General features: G+C 42.4%; 1 protein-coding gene across 5 annotated transcripts in view; it reads left to right on the top strand.

The window, feature by feature from the left end:
• The window catches only part of TMEM120B (transmembrane protein 120B), a 47747-nt gene that overhangs the window by 546 nt on the left and 34934 nt on the right, over window positions 1-12267 (top strand). The gene's annotated exons all lie outside the window — the stretch shown is intronic.

The raw sequence follows: 12267 nt of genomic DNA, 5'->3' as shown, positions 1-12267 counted from the left end.
CAACCCCCACCTCGGCAGGGGTCTCCCCTAACCTCACCCCGTCCACCTGCTTTTGGCAGCTCAGCTTCTCTATTCTGGTGAGGTAGCCCTCTCTTCTGCAACTGCATATTGCGAGATGTGCTTGGGAGCCGTTCACCTTGAACCCCTAGGCTTTGCTTAGGGATTAAGGACCCCTGTTCTGCGTTTTTGGGGCTCTGGTGTCTATGCCCTACTCTCCGCCGCTGCTGCAGACTGTTTGGCCTTGTGGATGACATCTGTCAGTTCTGACAGCTGGTTTGCCCCCGTCAGTGATAGAGGCTGCTCAGAGCCTTCACCCATCTGGCCCAGAACTTTACACCGGATAGGATGAGGCCAGATGTAAGAGAGGCCCCTTGAGAGAATGACATTGCCCCTGTGGGGTCCTGGCCGGAGGAGTTGTTCTTGCAAGGAGGTTCAAAGAGGTCCCAGCTACCAACTCAGGTGACTAGAGACACCTCATTTGAAACCTTGGCATTGGCCAAGAAGGACTTCTGGAGCGCTTCTGGGGATGGAGCTTTTTTCTTCTCCAGCTACTAGATTGTATTTGTTTTCTGTGGAGTTGGGCTCTGTTTGCCAGAAATCACATTGCACAGCCTCACCCCACTTCTTCCTATCCTCAGCTGGAGCAATGACATGGAGCTCTTATCTGCAGTTGGTTGGCCTCTTACAGTGTCCACAGGAGGGGAGAGGATTTTGTCTATGATGGGTCTTCTAGACATGAGGCAATAGACCTTGATGTTTAAAGAGAGGGGTGCTGCAGAGATGGAGCAGGAAGGTGGAGGGGTGGGGTCTGTTTTAAGCATGAGCAGAGAATAACGTAGGCCTTTTTTGGCCTGTGGGGCACGTGTGGGTTGGTGCCCTCTCCTTCAGGTCCAGGGCGTAGGGCTCACCCAGTTCCGAGGGGATCCTTCTGGCTCCAGTCCCATCTAGAAGATTCAGCTGCTTCTTAACACTTAGTCCTATTGGGCTCTCGGATCATATTCAGCCGTGGAATCATGGAAGGGGTGTTAGGGTTGAGAGTGGGTGAAGAGTTTTACTGTGAGGAGCTTTTTTCCTGAATTGCTTTCCCTTGCCCTGCCTTATACTAGGAGGAGGAGTTGTCTTAACACTTCAGAGCCATTCAGTTAATGCAATCAACAGCAATTAGATAGCTAGTCTTGGCAGGCAGCACTTGCAAAGGAGGCATTTGATTTATGTTCTTACTTCATATCTTTGGGGTTCAGGTGTGTGAGGGACAGAGAGGAATGGAGAATTCTGGATTTTGTCCCCTGGTACACAGCAAGGGCTGTAGGACAGCTGACTGGGGGGTAGGAGGAGCTGTGATGTCACCTGCTCAGTTCTTCAGCAGTGGGGGAACTGGAATGGACTGGGCCTTTGGAGAAGAGGGACCCTGCTGGCCTCAGGATTTGGTGGACAACTCCCAGGTCAGAGGCCAGTGACGGATGGAAGGCCACAGAGTCCCCTGTGAGTCAAGGTCATAGACTAGAGCAAAAACATTGTCTATATCTTCAGTTCATAGATGGGAAGCTGAAGCTTGAGAATCTAATTCACTCAACTGGGGTCACACAGCTCTTGAGTGGTAAAGCTGGCACTAGAACTTATTATTCTAAATGCTTAGTTCGGATGTCTCTCATTGTGCTGGGAGGCCCCTCTCTTACCTCCACATCCCCCATAATAAATATGAGAACTTTGAACACCTGAGATGAAAGTTTCTGGGATAGGTGTATAATAAGTAGGGTGTACATCGTCATTGTGTGTGTGTTGGACAGACTTTCAAATACTTTTCAAATATGTATTGGGAAGTCACAACAGGTAGGCAGGTGGAGAGATTGGAACTAGAAAGGAAAGATTTATTATTATTATTTTTTTAACCAGAAAATTCCTGTCTATCTTAGTTTTCCCTATGTCTGCCTCAGAATCTGGGATTGGTGGGTTTCATGTTTGCACCTCTCTGATTATGTCTTTCTTGAGGTCATAGCTAATGTCTCTGTTTCACCTCTCCTTCCCTTTTTCAAATGAGGAGAGGAAAGAGGAAACCTAGTTGTCAGACCCCAGAGGATTTGAAAGGTCTTTGGAATTCCCCGCCCTCTTGGCAAAAGTCAAGTCATAATCTCTAGGACTTTCTTTCTTTCTTCCTTTCTTTCTTTCTTTCTTTCTTTCTTTCTTTCTTTCTTTCTTTCTTTCTTTCTTTTTAAAGATTTTATTTATTTATTCATGAGACACACACAGAGAGAGAGAGAGGTAGAGACACAGGCAGAGGGAGAAGCAGGCTCCACGCAGGGAGCCTGATGTCGGACTCGATCCCGGGTCCCCAGGATCAGGCCCTGGGCCGAAGGCGGCGCCAAACCGCTGAGCCACCGGGCTGCCCGGACCTGTTTTCTTTTGACTGTGATTTGTATCTGCCAGAGCCTCACTAGATTCGGGGGCAAGGTCAAGTGGCTATGGGGACTTTGTTTTCTGGTTGGGATTTCAGCCATGCTGGTGAATTGAGCATCTGTCTGAAACCAGTCCATGTTTGGCCCTGTGGCCTGTGGTATGACCACAGAAGGTCACTTACAGACACCGTGGCAGGTGATTTAATAAACATTTCCTGACTTGCATCACTGGAAACTTGACCCCATCTCTGTCCATCCAGGAAGGAGGTGGCCTGAAGAGGCCTTTCCCTAAACCTGACTTCACAGAAATGCAGGGGCCTGGTAGGCCAGTGTCAAAGATTTTTGGCTTTTCCTACCAATGAAACAGGCAGCCCTCTGGCTGCTGTGTATAGAATAGCTATGAGAGGGACAGGGTAGAAACAAGAAGGTCAGTATTATTTTATTAAAGCTCTATGAAATAGATCCTCTTATCCCATTTTACAGAGAGAAAATCATATACCCAAAGCCACATGTCTTGTATATATTGGAGTCAGGATTCAAACCCAGGCTGTTGAACATCAAGGTCTATACTCTTAACCACTACCTAAGGCAGGTCTGTGCCTTTTGTAGCCTTTTGTTTCTCATTCCTCTTGCATGGCCTTATGGATCTCTTTCTTTAGAAGTGGGCTGTGTGGAAAGAACCCCTGGCCTGCCCCTGTCTACTACCTGCAAGCCGCCTCTCTGAGTTTGAGTTTCTTTGTCTATAAAACAAAGGCTGACAATAATAGCAACAGTAAGAGCTAACTGTATGATCTATGGATTATTTCATTTAATCTACTTTCTACTGAGGCTGAGAGATGTTAAGTAGCTTGAAAATCATGGGATTTTGGAATTTGAACCCAAGTACATGGTACTGTGTACATCAGATATTCTTTGAGTTCTTAACACAGTGGACTCCCAAAGTATCTTGAGACCCTTGGCTCTGGAAAGAAATATTGAACTTTTGAGGTCTCATTTAATTTGTACAGTGCTTTGACATAATGCATTAGTCAGGATTCTTAGTTGCAAGTGACAGAAACCTCGTTCAGCTGGCTTTAAGCCAAAAAAAGGAGTTTATTGGCTCATATATTGGGAAGTCCAGTGACAAATGGCTTCAAGTCAGGCTTGATCTTGGCGCTCCAATGATGTCTTTGTGTGTATCTCTGTTTCTTCTTCCCTTTAAAAAAAAAAAAAAAGATTTTATTTATTTATTTGAGAGAGAGCATAGCAGGGGGAGGAGCAGAGGGAGAGGGGCAAGCCGACTTTGCATTGAGGGCACAGCTTGAGGTGGGCCTGGATCCCATGACCCTGAGATCATGACCCTAGCTAAACCAAGAGTTGGATGCTTAACTGACTGAGCCACCCAGGAACCCCCTCTCTGTTTCTTCTATATCAGCCTTATTGTCAGGCAGTCTCTCCCACGTGTGGTAAAGATGTGCACTGGCAACCCCAGGTTGGCATCTACCAGCTTAGCAAATTGGCAGAAACAGAGCATCTTCCCTGGTAATTCCAGCAGGAGTCCCAGGGCCAACTTTTTGTCCTAACGTGGGTTATATGATTATCCCTTACTTAACCAGCTACTGTGGCACTTATTGGCTGGGCATTGGTTACATGTCTTCCCTGGAGCCTAGGACTGGAATGATATGAAATAAGAATAATCCAGTTAATCCTATAAAGGAAAATAAAAATACTGGTAGTATGGCTGGGTGGCTCAGTGGTTGACCCTCTTTGCCTTTGGCTCAGGGCATGATCCCGGAGTCCAGGGATAGAGCCCCGCATCGGACTCCCTGCATGGAGTCTGCTTCTCCTCCCTCTGCCTGTTTCTCTGCCTCTCTGTGTGTCTCTCATGAATAAATAAGTAAAATCTTAAAAAAAAAAATACTGGTAGTAAAAGAAAGAAAGGGATGCTGGACACGCATCTTTTGGAGGGGGGAATCTATATTTGTGATTCCCACACTGTGTCAAGGCACCTTCAAGGAACTGCTTCAAGCTCACAGGGACACTATAGGGTAAAATTAAATTTTCAAGGAAAACACAATGACATCTGCCATACACCACTTAAACTGCTAATTTGGCATAGTTCACACCTGCACGTTAGATCACACTAAATTCTTTTTGATGATATCTTATCTTTGTGAAGTTAGGTTTCTAGTGGTCTGTGATTAGAATCAAGTATTATGTGAAAATCTGTATGGAAAAGAAATGATGGTGACAGTGTCCAATCTGATTCCAAGGTTTGAGAATTTAACACAAAGCCCAATAAGTACACACATCCCATTAGTAAATAATTTTGGTTATTTCAAAATGAAATAAAAATGTTTTTGTCAATTTCTGCATATTCTTTTCCTCAAAAGGCTACTGAGTTGTTAGACATAAATACTTTTCAGTTATTTGACTTGAAAAGTATACTGAGACAAGAAGGGCATGGTGAATCAGCAAAGTTTGTGAACCTTTCTTTTATGCCCCGAGTATGGTGGTGTTGACACAATTATGTATATTTGCCAGAATTCATTGAGTTGTACACCTTAAGATTGGTGAATTGATATGTAAATTATACCTCAATAAAATTGATATGTATAATATACCTAAATTAAAAAAAATAAACCAGTATATGGCCTGTTACCTCATCTCCTAACTCCTTGACAGCTGAGGAAACTGAGATACAAAGAGATTATATGACTTAGCTAAGAAGTGACAGACTGTGGATATGAAAAGTTAGGTTATCCTGCCTGCCAAACATCTGGCACTCATGTCTAATACCTGCACTTACTGCTCCTATAGCAGACATCACGAATCAATCCTGGCACATGACTCAGTTTTTTCCAGTATAAAATTGTTGCTGTTTCGGTGAAGTCAACTTGCCATCCTTAGTAGTGTTTTCATGGTGATGAGTCTTAGTTAAATATATTCAGCATCCAGAAATCTTTGTTTGAATTTGCTTCCTTGGAAAGATAATTACATAAATGTAATCTCTCAAAAACTTACCCCTTGGTGGGCAGCCCCGGTGGCCCAGCGGTTTAGTGCCGCTTTCAGCCCAGGGTTTGATCCTGGAGACCTGGGATGGAGTTCCACGTCAGGCTCCCTGCACGGAGCCTGCTTCTCCCTCTGCTTCTCTCTCTCTCTCTCTCTCTCTCTCTCTCTCTCTCTCCCCCTCTGTCATGAATAAATAAATAAAATCTTAAAACAAAACAAAACAAAACAAAAAAAACCTTACCCCTTGAGAGAAGCACAGCTATCAGACACCACATTTTGGTGGTGGCCATGTCTGTTGCAATCTGTTGGGTTGCCTACCAACTTGCAATGCTTCTGGGCCAGAGCCCTCTCTGAAGATGCCGTGAGATTCCATTGCTGGCAATTCTTGCAATAATTGTTGACTTGGGTTGTGACTCCCCAATTCTGGGTCTTATTATTTAGCCAAGTTGTGTTAAGCAGACATTTCCAAATGTTTCACAGCCATGCTGAGACCTGGAGTCATTAACCTCATCTTCCCACTGGGGCAGAGCTTGGGGCCTGAGAGTACAGGAGAGGTAGCAGATCACCAAACCTCTGAAAGAAACTCACTTGTTTGTGTCTTCTACATGTGCTATAAAAGGATGGTAATTAGCCATTGTAGGAAAGAAGGTATGGGCATCCCAGCTCACAGAGCCAATATCAGTGTTTTTCTCTCTCCCTCTCTTTTAATCCATTCTACATGTTTAGAAGTAATGCATATCCACAAAGTTAAACATTCAAATAGAGATGTTCAAGAATTTTCAGAACACTTGTCTGTAAGAGCTAAACACCAGAAACCTAAATGTTCTTCAGAATGGATATTTCCACTGAACATCCATAGGACGGGCTATGATGAGCAGAATAAATAAACTAGAGCTACATGTGTCAACATGAATAAACGTTTTTATTTATTTTTTTAAAAGATTATTTATTTATTCATGACAGAGAGAAAGAGAGAGAGAGAGAAAGAGGCAGAGACACAGGCAGAGGGAGAAGTAGGCTCCATGCAGGGAACCTGACATGGGACTCGATCCCAGGTCTCCAGGATCACACCCTGGGTGGAAGGCGGCACTAAACCGCTGGGCCACCGGGGATGGGGATGTCTGGATAAACGTTTTTAAAAGAAGAGCAACATTGAGTGGAAAGTTGCAGAGACATATATACAGTAGGACATGGATGATAAAGTTAGAAACATTCCAAACAATACTATGTATTGCTTGTCAATACATGTTTATATAGTGCAAGGGAGTGATACGGGCCAGATTCAGTATAGTGGAAATTCGGTAGGGCCCTGGTGAGAAGCAAATGACTCCCAGAAGGGTCTCACTGAAAGGAGTTTAAAGAAAGGACTTTACAGAGATGTGGCAATTTAAGGGTCAGGCCCCTAGAGCTGGGGCCAGTCCTGTTCCTGAAGAGGGGAGGAGATGGTGCATCACCAGAGCTTGACCAAAGCTTGTTGCTGGGGAAGGAGAGGTGTAGGACAGAAGCTGTAATTATTGAAGGTTGCAGCAAAGTAGAGAGGAAGCAGAAGCAACAAATACCCTAGCTTCTCTCTCTTCCCACCGTGCATCCCATTGGCAAAACCCAAGTAGGAGGCAAGGCAAGGGAGTGCAGGAGTTGCAGTCCATAGGGGTCAGCCTCCTTGGGCTCAGAGAAAGAATTGATCTGGGGTGGGCAGAGGGGCAGAGGTAACCAGTAAAGGGGTTCCCCTCTTTGGGGGCAGAGGATAGGAATACCATCCAGAAAGAATACATAGAAGCTTTTAACTCTCTGTGCACTATTATTTTTTAAACTGAGGGTGAGAATATGGATGCTCATGTTTATTTTCTATCAATTATATGATTTTCTATCCATTATGTGATTTTATATCTTTTTTTTTTGTATGCCTGAAATACTTCATAGTAAAATGAGCAGGAGACCAAAAAGTAACCCAACAGTACCAAAAGGCTTATAAAGAAAAACATCTCTAGTGTGCCTGGCTGACTCAGTTGGAAGAGCATGTGACTCTTGATCTTGGGGTCATGAGTTCTAGCCCCATGTTGGATGTAGAGATTACCTAAATAAATAAAACTTGAAACAAAGAAAGAAAGAAAGAAAGAAAGAAAGAAAGAAAGGAAGGAAGGAAGGAAGGAAGGAAGGAAGAAAGAAAGAAAGAAAGAAAGAAAGAAAGAAAGAAAAAAGGGGGGAAAAGAAAGGCAGCTTTATAGGTTCACTGTCAGTCATTTATATGATTATGACCATGCAAATACTATTTACTGCAGAATTGAGTAAATTGAGTAAATTGTATTATGCTTGTATTTTCTCTCTTGGAGATTTTAATTACATTTATATAGTTAGCATTTGATTCTTTACTGGCAATGGTTGCTCATAATTATCCTCTTTTTTTTTTTTTTTTTTTTTTTTTACCCCTAAAGCTCCATCCGTAGATAAATCAAGTGTGTTTCTTTTCTTTGGCCTTGAACTAGACAAGTTAAGGTGTGGGGGTCTGCTTGTGCTCCCAAATGGAGTGCTTTCTTCTGCAGCTGCTTATCTGCTTTGGTGCCCCCAGCACTCTGGGTTATTTTTAGAGGTAGCAACTTGATGTGGTAGTCAATCACATTTAATAAGCTGGTACTCCCCACACTGTGTGCAGAGTGGACTCCCAGTGTTTGGTGTTTCCCATGTTCTAATCCACTGCTGCCAAGTTTAGAAATAAAAATAGTGGTTTGGCAGTTTGTCATTTTCTTTAAAAGTTAAACATATATTTACCATATGACCAGCAATTCCATTCCTAGGTATCTACCTAAGAGAAATGAAAATGTGTCTACACGAAGATTAGTACATGTTCATGGTCATAATAGCTAAAAAGTGGAAATAACCAGAATTTCCATTAACAGGTGAATGGATAAACAAAATGTGATGCATCTATACCAAATTTGTATTGTAAAGTAGCAATAAAAACATAGTAATGAAAAAAAAAACACAACATAGTAATGCATGCTTCCCCCTACTATCCAAAAGCACAGCCTTCCTATGGAAACCTTTCATAAGCCAGAATGGCGTAAAACAGAGTATCCCCTGCTTTCCGAAAGCTTTATGCCACTGCTTTTATGAAAGACCTCCATTAGTACCTGTTTTTGCTAACCCAAAGAGATCTCAAGAGGATTTTCACTTTTATGAAAAAAGCCACTGCTTTACTAATGGAAGTCTTTCATAAAAAGCAAAATGGTATAACATGAACTTTCAGAAAGGAGGAATACTTGTGTATGCTACAACATAAATAAACCTCAAAAACGTGATGTTGAGTGAAAGAAGCCAGACCCCAAACCACATATTGTATGATTCCATTTATATGAAATATTCAGAAAAGACAAATCTGTAGGAACAGAAGGTAGGTTAGTGGTTGCCAGGGATTGGAAGGAGGGGAGTAGGGAGGAGGGACTGCTGTCGTGGATGTGAGGGATCTTACTGGGTGGTGGTGGGATGCCCCAAAACTGGATGTGGTAAATATAATAAGCATCACTGAATTGTACACATTAAATGAGTGAATTTTATGATATGTGAATTATACTTCAATAAAGTTGTTTAAAAAAATGATGGCTTAGGTTTTTGGTTTGTAGAAAAACACCCAATCTCTGTTCAGAGATCTACATTTTTAGGTGCCTATTTAGTTACTGGCTTGGTGAAGGATTCATTCAATGAGGCTCCAAGTCTTTGTTTTTGATTCCTTGAAGATGATAGTGCCCAGGGCAAGAGGTTGGTAGTAATGAGTCCAAGATTTTTGGCTTTTTTTCTTACCTGGAGTGATTAACTTTGCCCAGAAGGAAAACTGTTCTTTGGTATTTTTTTTAAAGGTTTTGTTTATTTATTCATGAGAGACACAGAAAGAGAGGCAGAAACACAGGCGGAGTGGGGAGAAGCAGGCTCCATGGAAGGAGCCGGATGCGGAACTCGATCCCGGGACCCCGGATCACACGCTGAGCCAAAGGCAGACTCTCAACTGCTGAGCCACTGAGGCATGCCTGTTTTGGGCATTTATTTATTTATTTTTTAAGATTTTATTTATTCATGAGAGACACAGAGCGAGAGAGGCAGAGACATCGGCAGAGAGAGAAGCCAGCTCCATGCAGGGAGCCTGATGTGGGACTCGATCCTGGGACTCCAGGATCATGCCCTGTGCCGAAGGCAGGCGCTCAATCGCTGAGCCACCTAGGCATCCCGTGTTCTTTGGCATTTTAATCCAAATTCTGACACTTGCCTCTGAAATGAAGACATTCAATCCAAACTGGCAAAGTCAAACAGAATAAAACAGTATTTGTTTATGTAATTGAGAAGTCAGAGGTGTATCACCTTCAGGTATGAGTCGATCCAGGGGCTCAAATGAAACCATCAGGGCTCAGCCTTCATCTACCTCTCTGCCCTGTTTTCCCATCATTTGATTCATACTCAAGCAAAACAGCTCTGTTAGCTCTGGGCTCACGTTAGATCTTCCTCCTTCAGACTAGTAGAAGAAGAGCTTCTTTTTTTCAGCAGTTCTGGTAAAAGACCTCCAGCTGAGTTTTGTTGGTTTTGTTGTTTTTTGTTTGAGTTTTGTTGGTTTTGAATGCCTGTCCCCAAATCCGCCACTTGGGTCTGGAGACTCATATTCTGATTGGCCAGGCCCAGGTCATACGCCCTCGAACCTGGGACAGGTTCAACCCCATTCCTAGCCAGATTTCAATAACTGAGTGTGGGGAGGGATGGATTTCCAAAGAAACTGTGGAGACATGAACCAGAAGAGGAATAGCTGCCTGGTTGGCAAAAACAACAGAAGGCTTCCATATGGTGACCAGTTCCATTTGAGGCCACAGGTTCAAGGCTGATGGATGAAAGCCAGGATTGAATTGTTGCAGTGTGGCTCATTCTGCTCATGAAAAAAGCATTTCAAAGCACAGGTCTAATTGAGGGTCTTCTGGAGACACCCTCATCTGCAGAGGATAGCTAGGAATTCCAAGGGAGAACAAGAATTGTATTCCCCACCCTACCTCTCAGAACCACCTCATGGACAGTAGTGCATCAAGAGACAGCTGTTGTGAGATCCCTGGGTGGCGCAGCGGTTTAGCGCCTGCCTTTGGCCCAGGGCGCGATCCTGGAGACCCGGGATCGAGTCCCACGTTGGGCTCCCGGTGCATGAAGCCTGCTTCTCCCTCTGCCTGTGTCTCTGCCTCTCTCTCTCTCTCTCTCTCTCTCTCTCTCTCTGACTATCATAAATAAATAAAAATTAAAAAAAAAAGATACAGCTGTTGTAAAATGGTGCAGCTGCTATGGGAAATGGTATGGTGGTTCCTAAAAAAAATATTAAATATAGAATTACTATTTGATCTAGCAATCCCACTTCTGGGTCTATACCCCAAAGAACCGAGAGCAGAGATTTGAAATAGATACTTATACAGCCATGTTCATAGTACATTATTCACAATACTCAAAATATGAAAGCAGCCCAAGTGTCCACTGAATGAGGAATGAATAAGGAAGATGTGATATGTACACACGCACAAAATGGAATATTGTATATATATACAAAATTCCATATATACAAAATGGAATATTGTATATATATATACAAAATGGAATATTAGTCATAAAGGAGAATGAAATCTTGCCATTTGGAACAATTTGGATGGAGCTAGAGTGTATTGTGCTAAGCAAAATATGTCAGAGAAAGACAAATACATGATTACACTCATGTGGAATTTAAGAAACAAATAAGCAAAGAGAATAAAAGAGAAGCAAATGAAGAAACAAGCTCTTAATTATAGAGAACCAAGTGATCATTACCAAAGAGAGGAGTGGGGAGATGGGTTAAACAGGTGATGGGGATTAAGGAGGGCACTTGTCATGATGAGCACTGGGTAATGTATGGAATTGTTGAATCACTGTATTGTACACCTGAAACTAATAGAACACTGTGTTAACTAACTGGAATTTTAAAAAATGATTTTATTTATTTCTGAGACACACACACACACACACACAGAGAGAGAGAGAGAGAGAGAGGAAGAGACATAGGCAGAGGGAGAAGAAGGCTCCATGCAGGGAGCCCAATGTGGGACTCGATCCCGGGATCCTGGGAGCACATCCTGATCTGAAGACAGACACTTAACCACTTAGCTACCCAGGCGTCCCACTAACTGGAATTTTAAAAAATTTAATCATTTATTTCCCCCCAAAAGTCTCTGCATTTTCTTCCCAAAATGTTTCCGAGAAGTCAGATGTAAATTATGAAGAACTGAAAGGGTTCACATGTTGTATAATTCAACTAAACTATATTCTCTTCTGTTTGGTTTTCCAAAAAAAAAAAGACAAATAATATGTGGTTCTACTTATATAAAGTATCTAGAAGGTCAAATTCATAGACAAAGTAGGATGGTGGTTGCCAGGGGCTGGGGAAACAGAAAAGAGAGTTGTTGTTTGATGGGTTTGGAGTTTTAGTTGAGATGATGAAAAAGTTCTGGAGATGAGTGGTGGTGATGGTTTCACAATGATGTGAACATATATAATACCACTGAATTGTACATTTAAATTTTTTTTAATTTTTAAAAAAGATTTTATTTATTTGAGAGAGTGTGTGGATAAGCAGGAGGGGCAGAGGGAGAATCAGACTCCCTGTTGAACAGGGAGCCTGACTTGGGGCTCAATCCCAGGGCCTTGAATTCATGACCTAAGCAGAAGGCAACCCCTTAATTGACTGAACCACCCAGGCATCCCTCCACTTAAAATTATTAAGATGGTAATTTTTAAATGTGTTTTATTAGAATTAGAAAAAATTTAGAAATTTTAAATGATTAAAATGGTAAATTTTATGTTATATGTATTTTATTACAGTTAGAATAAGAGGTAGCAGTCT

This window comes from Canis lupus, chromosome 27, assembly GCF_048164855.1.
Source record: "Canis lupus baileyi chromosome 27, mCanLup2.hap1, whole genome shotgun sequence".
NCBI lineage: Eukaryota > Metazoa > Chordata > Mammalia > Carnivora > Canidae > Canis > Canis lupus.
Note: the sequence above shows the minus strand (reverse complement) of the source record. Positions and strands in the feature narration are given on the sequence as shown.